The sequence below is a fragment of the Dasypus novemcinctus genome, chromosome 31 (assembly GCF_030445035.2).
Source record: "Dasypus novemcinctus isolate mDasNov1 chromosome 31, mDasNov1.1.hap2, whole genome shotgun sequence".
Classification (NCBI taxonomy): domain Eukaryota; kingdom Metazoa; phylum Chordata; class Mammalia; order Cingulata; family Dasypodidae; genus Dasypus; species Dasypus novemcinctus.
Genome location: NC_080703.1, coordinates 11,749,911 through 11,765,537, shown reverse-complemented (window position 1 = coordinate 11,765,537; position 15,627 = coordinate 11,749,911). Strand labels below are relative to the sequence as shown.

General features: G+C 37.1%; 1 pseudogene; it reads left to right on the top strand.

Annotated features, from left to right (window-relative positions):
- Nucleotides 1-3,196: 3,196 nt before the first annotated feature.
- Nucleotides 3,197-4,090, top strand: LOC139437968 (olfactory receptor 7C1-like; annotated as a pseudogene).
- Nucleotides 4,091-15,627: the final 11,537 nt, after the last annotated feature.

Below are 15,627 nucleotides of genomic sequence, written 5' to 3'. Positions count from 1 at the left end.
ATAATACCTAGGTGCCAGTGAAGTTGAATTTCTTTTTATATATTGTATTTTGTATTTGTATTTTGAATTTCTTCCTAAGTTAGGATTCTGTTTATATCTTTTGCAGATTTTTAAATTCAGCTTATGCTTTCTTATTTTGTGGTGTTAATATTAATTTCTACATTTGTATACAAATCTTTTATCAGATGTGTTTTGTAAGTATTTTTCCAAATCTGCATGTTTTCTTACAACCCCTTATCAATGTCTTTCACAGAGTAGATATTTTACATTTGAATAAAAACTGACATAAATTTTAATCTCTCATGAATCATGCTTCCATTACTATATCTAAAAACTCTTTTCCAACCTATGGGCCCTTAGATTTTCTTCACATTTTAGTCTAGCACTTTCACAATGCATTTTACTTTAAAATGGTATGATTCATTTTGATTTAATTTTTGTGAAATGAATTCAATCAGTGCCTAAGTTCCTTTTTTATTTGGCATGAGTGCATCCTATTGTTACCATATTCTAACTAAGTTCTTGGCTATGCTGCAGAAGTGAATTTCAAGAACACGCCAGGTGAGTTAGGCCAGTAATTAATTCAGGTAGGAAGGAAAGAGAAATGGGATAAAATAACAGATCAGGGCCCCTGCAGGTAGTGAGGAAGGGGCTGAAAAGGGATGAAGAGGGCTAATTTACAAGCTACAATTCCCCATTATAGATTATAAATCCCAAGGGTAACTTGCATGGCCACATGGCAGAGGAAAAATGATGAAAGTGACATGCAGAAGGCAAGACGGGTCAATAGGCAAAAAGCTAGGCAAGAGCAAGCTCAAACCTCATGGTTTGCTTTTAAACTGCTAGTTATCCACCCCTTTGCTAATGGCAGGGGAGGGGGTTTCAGCTGTTTGCTCTTTGGATTGATTACCCTGCCCATCAATTCCTTAGTGAGGACCCAGTGATAAAGTTCCTAGGGAAGATCCAGGCTTTTCCATATTCTCAGGAAGGAGGCTTTGTTCTGGGTAGCAAATCCCAGGGTGAGATTCCTCCAGCAGCCATCGTTAGGTTTTTTTTTTTTTATTGACTTTGTAATAATATTACATTAAAAATATATATGTGAGGTCCCATTCAACCCCACCCCCCCACCCCCCCTCTTCCCCCCCAACAACACTCGTTCCCATCATCATGACACATCCATTGGATTTGGTAAGTACATCTTTGGGCACCTCTGTACCTCATAGACAATGGTCCACATCATGGCCCATACGCTCCTCCATTCCATCCAGTGGGCCCTGTGAGGATTTACGATGTCCGGTGATTACCTCTGAGGCGCCATCCAGGGCAGCTCCATGTCCCAAAGACGCCTCCACCTCTCATCTCTTCCTGCCTTTCCCCATACCCATCGTCCACCATGTCCACTTTTCCCAATCCAATGCCACCTCTTCTATGTGGACATTGGATTGTTTGTGTCCATTGCACCTCTATGTCAAGAGGAGGCTCAGATTCCACATGGATGCTGGATGCAATCCTCCCACTTTCAGTTGTAAGCGCTCTAGGCTCCATGGTGTGGTGGTTGTCCTTCTTCAACTCCATCTTAGCTGAGTGTGGTAAGTCCAATAAATCAGATTGTAGGTGCTGGAGTCTGTTGAGGCTCAGGACCTGGCTATCACATTGTCAGTCCAGAGATTCAAATCCCCTAAATATATCTTAAACCCCTACGTTAACTGCACCTCCAGCAGATTAGCGTGAAAGTCTTATGAAGGGAGATCCCATCTGAGTCCAGATTCATCACACATAAACACCATTTCCAAAGAGGGGCCATCTGCCATGGTAGTAAACCCCATTGGCCATGACCATAACTCTCATGGGTCTCTTTAGCCTTCATAGGAACCAATATCTGGGGGTTGTATCTGCTTTATCTGTCTCTCTGACTCTGCTCAGTTGTGCATGAGGGCAATCCTTCTGCCAGCCTCCAGACTCTTTTTTAGAAACTCGTAGCCATATAAACTCATTTCTCCTTTCCATTTCCCCCTTACTTTAGGTCAGACAGCATTTTAAAGTCATGTTATTTTATGTAGACATGGATATTCTGCTGATCCGCATTGAACCTTCCAATGACACCAATGACAGGTGATATATGGCTGACAGGGAGCTGTACAGAACATATGTCCAGGGTGCATGGTAATGATTGGATATACTCATAGTGGCAACAATTAAAAACCCAGCAGGGGGGGTACTGGGTTCCTGGCCAGTGGTGCTCTGTCGTGGTCCCTAGGGGAGCAGCGATAGTCTCCCAGGTACAGCGGCGGGGACCAGGAGGGAGTGAGGGTTCAACAGTGAGCACCTGATGCGAATGACTATGCTTGTGAGCTGATAAACCTAAAATAAGAACAAGGCCTAGAGCAACATTGTGCCTGGGAATTTCCTCCTGTCAGCCTTCATGTTACTCAAATGTGGCCAGTCTCGAAGCCAAACTCAGCATGTAAATGCAATGTCTTCCCTCCAGCGTGGGACATGACACCCGGGGATGAGCCTCCCTGGCAACGAGGGACCACTATCAAATACCAACTGATGATGCAACTGGAAAAGGACCTTATATGGAAGGTTCAATGCGGATCGTTAGGGGGTTTTGATGTCCATGTGGACTCTGTCAGGCTCTAGATCCATCTATTCCCTATCTTACTAGCCTGCTTCACTTTTGTTCCAACACCACTTCTTGAAAAGATCATACTTTCTACACTGAATTACCCTTGTCCTCTGTGAAACATCAGTGGAACACATTTGTGTGGGGTCATTTTTCCATTTCACCAAAAAGATTTTTTAAATTATTGTGTTTTTATAATAACCTTTACAACCAAATAACATGGTTCCTACTACTTTGTTCTTCTTTTCTATTTTGTCACAGGGTACAAAAACATGGTCATAATGTTTGTTGCTTAAAATAAAGTCTGAGAGAATTTATCATGGAAATTATTGCCTTGGCAAAGTGTATTCTATTATGACCAAGGGTTTCTAGCCATCACAACTATCAAGGAGAAGCAGGAACATATGCTTTCCCTATTTTCAGAAAAGGGTACTAGATCTCTATAAAATCCATAAAAATATTAACTTAATGTAATTACAATACAAACAGTACCATTTATTATATTTTTCTGATTATGGCTTGAGGCTAAATTGCATTGTATTGAATATCTCCTCAGGAAATTCATCATCCACATGGAAACAGAAAACCAAACATATGCTTTAGAATTCATCCTCCTGGGGCTCTCAGAAAATACAGAGGTGCAGCCCCTCCTCTTTGGAATGTTCCTGTCCATGTACCTGGTTACATTCAATGGCAGCCTGCTCATCATCCTGGCCATCATCTTGGACTCCCATCTCCACACACCCATGTACTTCTTCCTCTCCAACCTGTCTTTTACTGATATCTGTTTCACCTCCACCATGAAACCAAAGATGCTGCTGAACATTCAGACAGGCAACAAAATCATAACTTTCGAAAACCGTCTCACCCAGATGTATTTTTTCATGCTTTTTGGACAATTAGATAACTCCTTCTTGACTGCAATGGCCTATGGCCGCTTCGTGGCCATCTGTCACCCCCTGCACTACACAGTCATCATGAACCCCTGGCTCTGTGGCCTCCTACTGCTGGTATCCTGGTTATTGAGTGTTTTGGACTCTCTTTTGCATAACTTAATGGTTTTACAATTGTCTTTTTGTACAGAGATGGAAATGCCCTACTTTTTCTGTGAACTTAATCAGGTAGTCAGACATGCTTGTTCTGACACCTTCCTCAATGACCTTGTGATGTATTTTGCAGGTGGACTTCTGGGGGTTATACCACTCACTGGGATCTTTTTCTCTTACTATAAAATTATATCCTCAATTTTGAGAATCTCAACAGCTCGTGGTAAATATAAAGCATTTTCTAATTGTGGATCTCACCTCTCAGTAGTGACCTTGTTTTATGGTAGGTATTGGAGTGTATCTTAGCTCTGCTGCTACCAAACTCTCAAAGGCAAATGCAATAGCCTCAGTGATGTACACAGTGATTACTCCCATGTTGAACCCCTTTATTTACATTCTTAGAAACAAGGACATAAAGCAGGCCTTTAAAAAGCTGGGAAACATTCTGTCTATAAAAGGATACTTTGTCTCAAGTTTACAAAAGTGCTCATGATGAACAGAGATCAAACACTAGAAGATTCTTTTTTTGAAAATGAAATATTTTGTTGTCTTTTTTTGAAGATACATAGATAACGCAAAATGTAACATTAAAAATATGAGGTTCCCATATACACCACTCCCCACCCCACCCCCACTCCTCTCACACCAACAACTTATGGTTGTGTGGATTATCATTTGCATTGTAGTTTGCAACTCCCCACAGTCCATTCAATGGCTTATGGCATGATATGTAATGTCCTTCATCTATCCGTACTATATCATTCAGGACAACTTCAAGTCCTAAACATGCCTCCATGTCACACATCTTCCCTCTCCCAGCACTCAGCAACTCCCACAGCCACTGTCTCCAGACAGACTAGTGTGTCAAATCCTCAGCATTGTTGCAAGTGTCTGTGAATCATGTATTTCAGGCAGTGAAGCTTGGTTGTCACTGTGGGCCCCAAGGGGTGGGGGAGAGAGGAATAGAATAGATGGAAGAGGGGACAACTGGGGGCAGTGGAAGTGTTCCACAAGATTATGCAGTGATGGATATAGGCCTTGTTAAATTTCACCAAAAAATTAAATGTAAACCATAGTACAACCAAATTTTTATAAAATTGTACAATCTAAAATATAAACCATAATGTAAACCATAGTGAAACCATGGTTTGTATCTATGTTTCAATATCTGTTCATCAGCTATAGCAAATATAAGCACATTAAAAAGATAATTGCAGGGGGAAGAGAGAAAAGTGTTTGATGTTGGCATATCAGATTCCCTTATATTGTATATGTGACTTTATTGTGATCTAAAACTTTTTTGAAGACATTATAATTTTTTTTAAACAAAGGATGAAGACCCTGAGAAAAGAATGGGAGAAAGAGCTTTTCTACTGTACATACACAGCAACACCTATTACAGTGATGAAGGCAAAATGTAAAATATATTTTATGATATTTTGCATTTTAATACCCTGATTTATTTTTTACTTTTAGTTTTTCTTAAATATAGAATAAAAATATTCTATTTTTTATCTTTAAACCTATCACTAATATTTCATTTTCTTGTTAATTGAGTTTAGAAATATATTAACATATAGTTTTGAAGAAGTTTTGGATCACACAGTGTTTCAACAATTGCAGGGCAGGAGCACTGGTGTGGGATGTCATTGATGGGGGATGCATGGGCAGGGGGCAGTTCTCCAGGGCATTCATGCAGGGTATATAAATATATTTTGGATATTAATTGTCATATTAGGTAGAGTGAGGAAGTGCTGAGTTCCTATTCTGGGAAACTATGTTGCACACCCCAGTTGAGGAGCAACTATCCTCCAAGTGCAAGAACAAAGACCAGTGAAGAAGGATGGTCCAATGATGGGCCCTTGATACTGATGACAATGCTTATGAGCCTGTGTGCTTGAAATTTCAACTAGGTCTAGAGATGCAAGGTGCCTAAGAGTACCCTCCTGAGAGCCTCCATGTTGCTCAAATGTGGCCACTCCCTAAGTCAACTCAACATTACTTTCCCTCCAGCATGGGGCATATCCGCTGGGTTGAGAATCCCTGGTGCTGAGGAATTACTACCAACCACCAGCTCGTGATACAATTAGAAAAATACTTTGAATAAAAAGGGGAAATGGGAATGACAAATGAGTTCATATGGCTAAGAGACTTCAAAATGAGTCAGGTCTTCAGATGAGTTGGACTTATGCATCTTTCAGCAGGATCTCAGAGACAGCCTAAGTAGGTACTACCCCAGGTAGTGGTTCTCCTGAGGACTACAGAGACACCTCATTCCTATGGTCATGGCAGATGATTCTGGAGTTCGGTGCCTTGCCAGAAGATACTACTTTGGAATTTGTACCCTGAAGTGTGATGGAGTTGGACTCAGATGTGATCTTTCTACATGTGCCTCTCTGTCACTTTTACTCAAACTTTTGTTGGTGCTGGGGTTGTTGTATGGTCAGGAGACTTGAATGAGCTTCAGGAGAGTTGCAACACCTGCTCTCCAATTCATTGGATTTGCCAGTGTCAGCTAACAGGGAGGTGAGGATGGTCAACCACCATACCAGGGAACCGAGAGAGTCTACCAGTGCAAGCAGGAGAATTCCACCCATCAGCCATGTGGGATCTAAGCCAACTTTCAATTTAGAGGTGGAGTGGACATCACCATCCCAGGGTACACAAGGTGGAGGAATAAAATATGGATTAGAGGAGATCTTAATCTAGGTACTTTGTAAGTGTATAGAGAGATAATCTTGCATTTGCCTAATAAAAACTTACATTTGTTTCATTTTGGTATATCACGGATTCCTATTTCTTTTGTATTATTTTACATCATGTGTTCCCTCATTGTATTCCTGGATTCAGGATTGAAGATAGAAACTGCTGCCTGGATTTTCAGCAGTAAAATATTTCATTCAGTTTATTCTGTATATATAAAATTATAGCAGGTGCTGGAGGGATGGAAGTGTATTGCAGTCACTCCCAGATGAAAGAAACTGCTTGTTTTTTATGGTGTTAGTGAAAAATAATTTCTCCTAGCAAAGGCTCTGTACCAGCTACCAAGGCTTGTTCATTAGTTCCTGAAAGAGGTCACATCCTGAACTGGAGATGTCATCTGACTGCTTTATAGTAATTCACATTCTATCTCCAATATGTGCCTTTTTCCTGCACCTTCAAAATTATAATTCAAGTGAGGTTGTAATCAACAACACATTCCCTGATTTTTCAAACAATGATGGTTTCAATAATTTCTATCATTCTTCCAGCGATGTAAGTTTGCCCTTTAAAAAATATTTCCATATTGAAGGATATTTTCTGGAAATTTCTTTCAGCACTCCCTACAATAATAGCCCTCATTTATGGGTCATAAAAAGCAAATATGTGTTTTTCTGCCTTTCCTACTATATCTTATTCTTATATTAAACCCAGATATTAAGACATAATTTCAGACTTTTATGTAAGCTTGCTATTTTCTTCTGGGTAGACTAAGGTGAATGCGTCATTCGTCAACTGATTTCCTTGCCATCACTACAAATGGCAAACCAGAGTGGCATTTTGGAGGTAATGATTTCTCTGAGCTAATGGTCATATTTGAAGATGTTAATAATTGCTTACATATTTGTATTCACTTCAAATTCTTTGGCAAAGCTGTGAATTCATTTTCACTTGTAATTTATTGACACACAGGTTCAGTCTCTGATGTGAGTCATACACTTATCAGAACTGAAATTTTCAGGAAAAGATATTTCATTCATGCAGTTTTATAAAATGTCTATGTTTTGATTACACCTTAATCTAAAAATTAAAAATCCTCACCTTGTCACTTTTTTCTGGAATTCTCTCCAGTGCAAGTAAGAGCCCCACCTTATTCCACATTAACTTGAATTAGGATTCTCAGTAAAATCATTTTTCACATAAACCAGTTTGTCAATACCTTTCCTAGGTGCTTTCTTTAAATGTTACTGCAAACAATATATTGTGAATCATTTTTTCCAAGCTATACAAGAGCAATTATGTACATTTACCACATGGAAATAGTGTCAGTGGTCTTCTCACTCCCAACAATTTGATGTATCAGTTCCCAATTGCTACCCTGCAAGACTGCTATTTTGTAATCAGTTCTGGTACAAAATAGTTTACATGAAAGGCTTATTTTTGAGCAGAAATCTCTTTCCAAATAAAAGCTTTTAAGAATTTTTACTTCAGTCCATTGTACATTATAATAACTAGATATTATTATTCTATTGTAGATGTGTTATTATAGTAATTAAAGAATTTTATCATTGAAATAAAGGCATTGGCTACCAGAGGTTCTGAGGGGAGGGAAGGGAAGAATAAGGAGTAATATGGAGACATTTTGGAGACATAAGAATTCTCCTACATGACCTTTCAATGATGGAAACAAGGCCATTATACATTTTGTCACAGCCTATAAAATTGTCTGAGACTGAGGGTAAACTATAATCTACAGTGTAGTCCATGGTTAGTAGCAATGCTTCAATATGTGTCCTTCAATGTTAACAAATGTACAACTCTAATGAAACAAGTTGTTAATGTGGTAAAGTGTGGGATCTTGAGGGGCTGGAGCATATGGGAATCTCCTGTATTTTTAATGTAACATTTATGTAATCTAGAGTTTTTTTAAAAATAAAAACATTAAGAAAATTTTGAAAAAGAATCTTGAGAAAAAACGTGGTAGTCATGAACACTCATGTTACTGAAGAAACTAGAGTTATGTCTTTCAATATTTGGAAGTATGGAAAAGAGTGAAAAACAGTCCAGCTAAGAAAGGTGATACTTCTGTTATAATCAGGAACACTGTATAATCAAGAAGACTCCACTGGAATTATTGACCACACAAATATGCCCCCTTTCTGCAGTCAGGGAGAAGGAGGCTCATGTCTTCAGTATTGATTAAATAGGCACCACCACCTGCAGTTTCCCCATCTGGAGGACAGGAATACAAACCAGAAAGAGGGAGAAAAGACTGCTAAGAATAACCTACCCTACTGAAGTCACACCCTAAGAAGACTCAGTTGTGGATGCCAAACTTACTTACACTTTGATTGTATTTATGAAGAGAGGGTGATTGGTATCTTTCAAAATCCCCTAAGAAACTTCCTGTTTCCTTTCTAAATATTTAGCTGGCACACTGATTCATAAGGTAACATTTTTATTAAGCAAATATCATATGTGAGTGATGGAGACCTTTTCAACTCTATTATATTCTCCTCGAACTTATGTTATTACAAAGATCTTTTCTTATTTCCCCATTCCTGCATCTTCTCTTTTCCTTTAAAATAAAAAAGTATTCCTGGTTTTGTCAGTAGAATTTTATTCTTCTCCAGGATCCTAAAATATGTGAAAACAATGATTCACTCTAAACTGAGGGTAAAATTTGTTCTCATGTAAAACAAAGTTTATTCCTTAAGAGTCTATAAATGGCTATAAGGGGAAAAAAGCATCATATTGTCTTTTATCAGTGAAACTTAAGTACAGTTAGGTTTTTTTAAAAAGGGAAACCTTGCAGAGAGTTCCTAAAATATAGATTTCATTAAAAGACACTTCCATAATTTCAGTGTGAGATAAACACCAAGTTACAGAGGGAAAAACTGTTTTTTTTCCTGGATAAGTGGGGGATTTATTTGCTGTCTGAAAGCCATGAAATATATGTTACATAGAAGGAGGGCAAGATACATTTTGAGTGATCTGTGTTCTGTTTAATTGAATGTTTTATGAGTAGAATAAATACTTTGGGACCCTAACATGAGAAATTTAGAAAAGATGAATACTGCCAATTGAAGATTTACTGTCCAGAGTGGGGAAGTGAGAATAAACACACCCAGGTCCAAGGAACATCATTTAAACCAAGAGAAAGTAGAAAACTGTAACAGAATGCTTACCTATTATAATGCATTGTAATAAGGTAGCCCATGCCTAAGTGAGTATATTTCAAACATAGGAGCAATTACTCCTCCCTCCACTGCCAAGAACTGAGTTTGCAAGAGAAGCAAATTCTAGAGTAACAGTATTGAATGAGAAGGTCCTGGATGTCACATTCTAATGTCTTTCTCCAATGTCACACTTCCCATTTCTCCTCATTTCCAGATCATCCCTCTCAGAATAATTGGAAGCACCTGCATATTAATAGCTCTGAGATACATCATCCTAAGTGTGGTTATATATATATATATTTCATTTCCTGAATGAAAATATTTTGTATTTATTTATTATCCAAGAAGGAAAACATCAGTGGAACAATAAATCACTGAAATCAACCTGTAGATCTGTTTCACTGTGCAAAGAAAATATGAAAGGGAATGTTTTACTGGCAGTAAATGGAGGGACATGGATAAAATGTCAAGTGTAGTAGGTCCACAGATATAAATTTGGTTTATTTTCCATTTCTGTTTCAGGATTAGTGGGTCTTTGATTCCCATGGTAGATAAATTTCTCCCATTCCTACTTGGAAATTTTACATTTTCATCATTGTACATTTTAGCTTCAGAGGTTCTATTTATTTAATTTTTGAAATATACCATTTAATATAATTGCAATATTCTTTTTAATCTTCTAAAACTCATTAAAAAGTGTTGTTTCATATTCTCTGAATATTTTCAAAATCTGAAAAACTTAAAAGCTTTTATTCCTATTGTCTGTCTTTTTTTATGTCTTTTCGTCATGATAACTTGCTTTCTTAGGGTCTGTATAGATATTTTTAATTTTTGAAAAGATACTTAGATTACACAAATATCATATGAAAAAGATAGGGGATTCTAATATGCCCCACTCCCCACACTTCCCACATTTTCCCACATGAACAACATCTTTCATTAGTGAGGTACATTCATTGCAATTGATGAACAAACTGTGGAGCATTGCCACTAAGCATGGACAAATGTTTACATTGTAGTTTACACTCTCTTCGACATAATTCCATAGGTTATGGCAAGATATATAATGGTTTGCATCTGTTATTGCAATGTCTTTTAGGACAATTCCCAATTCCAAAAAATGCCCCTGTCTTATAACACTTTTTACTGTTTCCTACCCTCAGAACCTCCAGTGACCACTACATTCAGATTCCCTATATGTGGCTTTTCTGTCCTTTCATTTTTACTTGTAATTAGTACTAGAGTTTGTAGGTTTATGTACAAGTGACTTAAGTTTGGGGGCTGCCCATGTGCCAGCTGGGCCCTGAACCTCAATAGATTTGCATCACTTACTCTCCAGTTCATTGCTTTCACCCAAGACAACAGGCAAGGGGGTGATGATGGACAACTACATACCAAGTAACAGAGAAAGCCTAAAACTGCAAGCAACATAGTCCCATCCATCAGCTCTAAAGGATCACAGCCCCTCTCTATGAGATGTGGAGTAGACATCACCATCCCAGAATCCTCTGGTTTGGGGAATGAAATTTGGACTAAAGTAGACTTACTGGTATCTTACTATGGACTTATTGTGATTCTAGCAATGTAAGAATTTATCCATTGATATACTGAGTTTTAAAATTCTGCTGTTTAATTTGAGGACATATTTGTGTGAATTCTTGGAGGTCTCAGTGGAAAAGAGAGGATTCATGTTTTACATTATTTGGAAATTAGCAAGCTAAAACAATTTAATGTTAAGTTGTGCACCTTGAGCCTTTAAGGTCACAAAGCTTCTGTGATTTCAGACTGCATGCTGGATCCTCATTCAGAGAGCTTTGGCACTTGTAGCACCATGGTCAGGAGAAGTGTGTCTCTTCATACACATACTTGATTAATGTATTTATACTTTGTTAACCTTTACAATGCAACTATAATTCTAAGGATCCATCTTTTATACAGGAATCTCTTACCAGAGTTCCCACTTAGGATAATTTTCTAATTCATTTTCATATAGAACATATTTAGTAATATGAAATCTCAAATTCCTTAATGTGGACAGTCTCTCAAAACTGCAGCTGGCATTTGAAATCCACTACACATCACAGTCCATTTTATTATTTATTTTGTGGCTAAACTAATTCATTCTGTTAGGCCAGATTTGGGATGAATTTGAAATATTCAGGGAAATTTGTAGGTGTGAATCCTCATATTTTAAAAAATAACACATCAAAAAACTATCTACAGGGAAGCAGACTTGGCCCAGTGGATAGGGCATCTGTCTACCACATGGGAGGTCCCCATGGGAGGTCTGCGGTTCAAATCAGGGCCTCCTTGACCTGTGTCCAGTTGGCCACGCACAGTGCTATTGCATGCAAGGAGTACCATTCCACGCAGGGGTGTCCCTGGATAGGGGAGCCCCATGCGCAAGGAGTGCACCCCATAAAGAGAGCCACCCAGTGTGAAAGAAAGTTCAGCTCGCCCAGGAATGGCACCGCACACACGGAGAGCTCACGCAGCAAGATGACACAACAAAAAAGAAACACAGATTCCCATGCTGCTGACAAAAACAGAAGCGGACAAAGAACATGCTGTAAATAGACACAGAGAACAGACAACTGGGGGGTGGGGGCAGGGAGGAAGGGGAGAGAAATTTTTTTTTAAAAAGCCTAACTACAGATTTGTGGGAAATAGAAAAAGAAGGGCAAACTGTACCTAAATCTAGAAGAAGGAGAAAAACAATATAGATTTCAGTGAAGAGAAATGAACTAGAGTATAGAAAAAACAATTGTGTGAACCAATGAAATTGTTTCTTGGAAAAGATCAATAAAATAGAAAAGGTTTATTTAGATTGAAAAAGAAACAAGAAAGAGGATGTAAATTACCAAAATAAAAAATGTAATCAGGGATGTTGCTAAATATTGCTGACATTAAAGGGATTATGAATTAAATCTATGAATAATTGTCTACCGAAATCTAGAAAATAGAAGAAATGGACCAATTCCTAAAAACATGCAATTTATCTAAATTGACTGAAAAGAAATAGATCTCAACAAAAACATAATGAGTAAAGAAATTCAATTAGTTATCAAAAACTTCTCAAAACTAGAAGTCTAGGATCAGACATCTTCCAAAATGAAATCTATGAAATATTCAAAGAAGAATTAATGACAATATTTTTCATAACCTTCCAACTTGAAGTCAAGATACATATAGCTTCCAAACTCATTCTATAAGACTAAAGTTATTTTGATGCCAAAACTACATAAAGCATATCAAAGAAAGTAAAGCAAGGAGCAATTTCTCTCATAAATATAGATGCAAAGCACTTAACAAATACTAGCATGTCAAATCCAAGAGAATATTACAAGAATTACCCACTAAGACAAAATGGGATTCAAAATGAATGTTCAACTTAAGAAAATCAATGTAATATACCCATTAACCTAATGAAAAGGAAATCACATGAAAATCTAAATTGATGCAGAAAATGTGAGTGATAAATTCCAACACCTTTTCATGATAAAAATACTTAGAAAAATAAGAATATAAATAACTCCCTAAACAGAATAAACAAAATATATAAGAAAACACAGGTAATCTTATCCTCAATCCTGAAAGAGTGGAAGTTATCTCTTTGAGATCTGGAACAAAACAAGGATGACTGCTTTCAATATTGCTATTCAGTATTATACTGGAAGTTAAGAAATTAGGCCATAAAACTAAATAAAGTCTACCCAATTTAGAAAGAAAAAGTAAAATCATCTGTTTTAAGAAATGTGGTGATCCTTATCTATATCATGACAAGCTGCCCCAAGAAAACCCTAGAGATCATAAATGAATTCAACCAAATGAAACCTATCAGGTTTACATGAAAAAAAAAAGTTTTATATTATACAACAGAAAGAACATTCTTAAATGGACAATAAAAAAATCCACTCACCATACCATCTAAAAGAAGAAAATGCATAGGAATAACTTTAACTAAAAAGGATGCAAAATGAAAACTTCAAAAAAAAAGTTGAATGAAATAATAAAAGAACTAAGTAAATGGCAAGGTATTCTGTGTTCATGAATAGGGAGAATTAATATTGTTAAGATGTCAGTACTACCCAAAGTTATCTACAGCTTCGATGTAATTCCCATCTAAGTCCTAAGAGCCTTTTTAGCAGAAATGGAAAAGCTGATCCTGATATATGGAAATATACCCCAGGAGGATTCCAGTACCATCTTATTATGTTGCATTTACTTATTTGCTTATCTCATGCCTTCTAAAGTCTGTGAGCTGTTTGAGCAGAAGCAAAATATCTCACTCTTCTATTCATTCCCAGAATATAACTTACTATTTACCATACAGTATTGTTGAATAAATATTTGTCAAATGATTAAGAAATAAATGATTGAGTGATTTGCACATATATTGCTAAGTTTTGGGGAGAATGGAGAAGAAGTGAGAGAAAAGGAAATCTTGTTGAGAGAGGGAAGTCCCATGACTCCAAAGGAGACAGATTGGAAACAAGATATTTTACTGTACCCAGAATCTTTTTTACTATCAGTGATAGAGAAACCATTTTGGGAAACCTTGTAATATTAGAGTTCACATCTAAAGAAAGGTGACTTCCTACAGGGAAGGAAGGTGTTCAGTGGGATAAGAGATGGACATGATTCTCCTTATCTGTCTTCTGAGGTTCAAAACTGGCACGAGTTTGCTTTGTGGTTTTCTTTCTTACCTCCAGAGAAGTATGTATCTTATCAAGAAGAGAGACAAAAGAATAATTCATTAATGAGTTTCATGGGAATGAAATCCCTAAAGGTCTCTGTGGCAGGTTGATACTATTTATGAATTCCAAGAAGAGATTTCAATTATGTTTGTAAACTGGTCTGTTCCTCTGTATATGATACCCTTTGATTGATTTAAATTCATTTTTTCTACATTTACTTAATTAAATCAAGATTAGAGCTTTGATTTGATCATATCACTGGCGGTAGTCATGGTTGAGTCCCTGCCCCCTTGGTGTCCTATATAAATGAACACTCACTCATGAAGATACACTGGAGCAGACACACAGTGGAACATAATTTCATAGATAGAGATTTTTGTTTCACTGCTTTTTCTTTTTCTAAAATTTTTGGAAAAATCCGGTTCAACACATGACATTTAGTCATCAAACAATATGAAGAACTAAATATGAATTTGGGAATGAAGAATTGAGTGACACATTGTTTCTTTTATAAAAGATTATATCTAAACAATTTAAGAGACATAGAAATGAGTACATGCAATATCCTGAGCTGGCTCTGAATTCCTAGTGAAGAGGGTCTAGAACTTTGGACTCATCCTGTGTTGTGTGAGTTAATGAAGGCATCATATGGGACCTCATGATTGAACTGAGCCTTGAAGGAGGAATTGGAATAATTCCATGAGGATGTGGAGGTAGAAGCACAACAAAAAGAGATAAGAGGGACACAAATGTGAGTTCAGTATAACCATAGGATGTGGTGCAGTTTTAGAAATAATTCTGAATATCTGATGAACAATGATGGGCATTCATGAAGAGTTGAAAATGAGCCTTGTAAAAGAGTCTTGTATTCTGTCCACAAATTGGATCTTTATGTTTGAGGTTATTGGAGTCTGTGTATGGTTTAGAGAGAGTGATGTTCATGAAAACCCTTGCCAAGTAGAAAGATTTCTCTGGGTTAATATGACTCTATCTGTTGTAAAAACTTTGGAAAGATGATGAGGGATGAAAATAGAAGAGTGGATGCATGGAAGGAGGTGTGATGAGTTAGCATATGTGGGGTTGAATCATAAAGTTTTCACTATTAATGCTTGGCATAATGTCAGTCATTTCATGTTTATCATTTTATTTAGTTATTCCAATTACTCTGTGAAATCGGAGTAATTTTCCAATGCATATAATTGTGTCGGTATTGAATCTTGGAGTTTTATGATCCCAGGAATTTGCATTTCACTAAAAATTTTACTTCTTAATAAACTTAATATTTAGAACAGTTTTAGAGTTGCAGAAATCCTGTAAGGATGTTATAAATAGTTTCCAAGAATCTCTTACCCCCTTTCCCCTGTTTGTACCATCTGCCA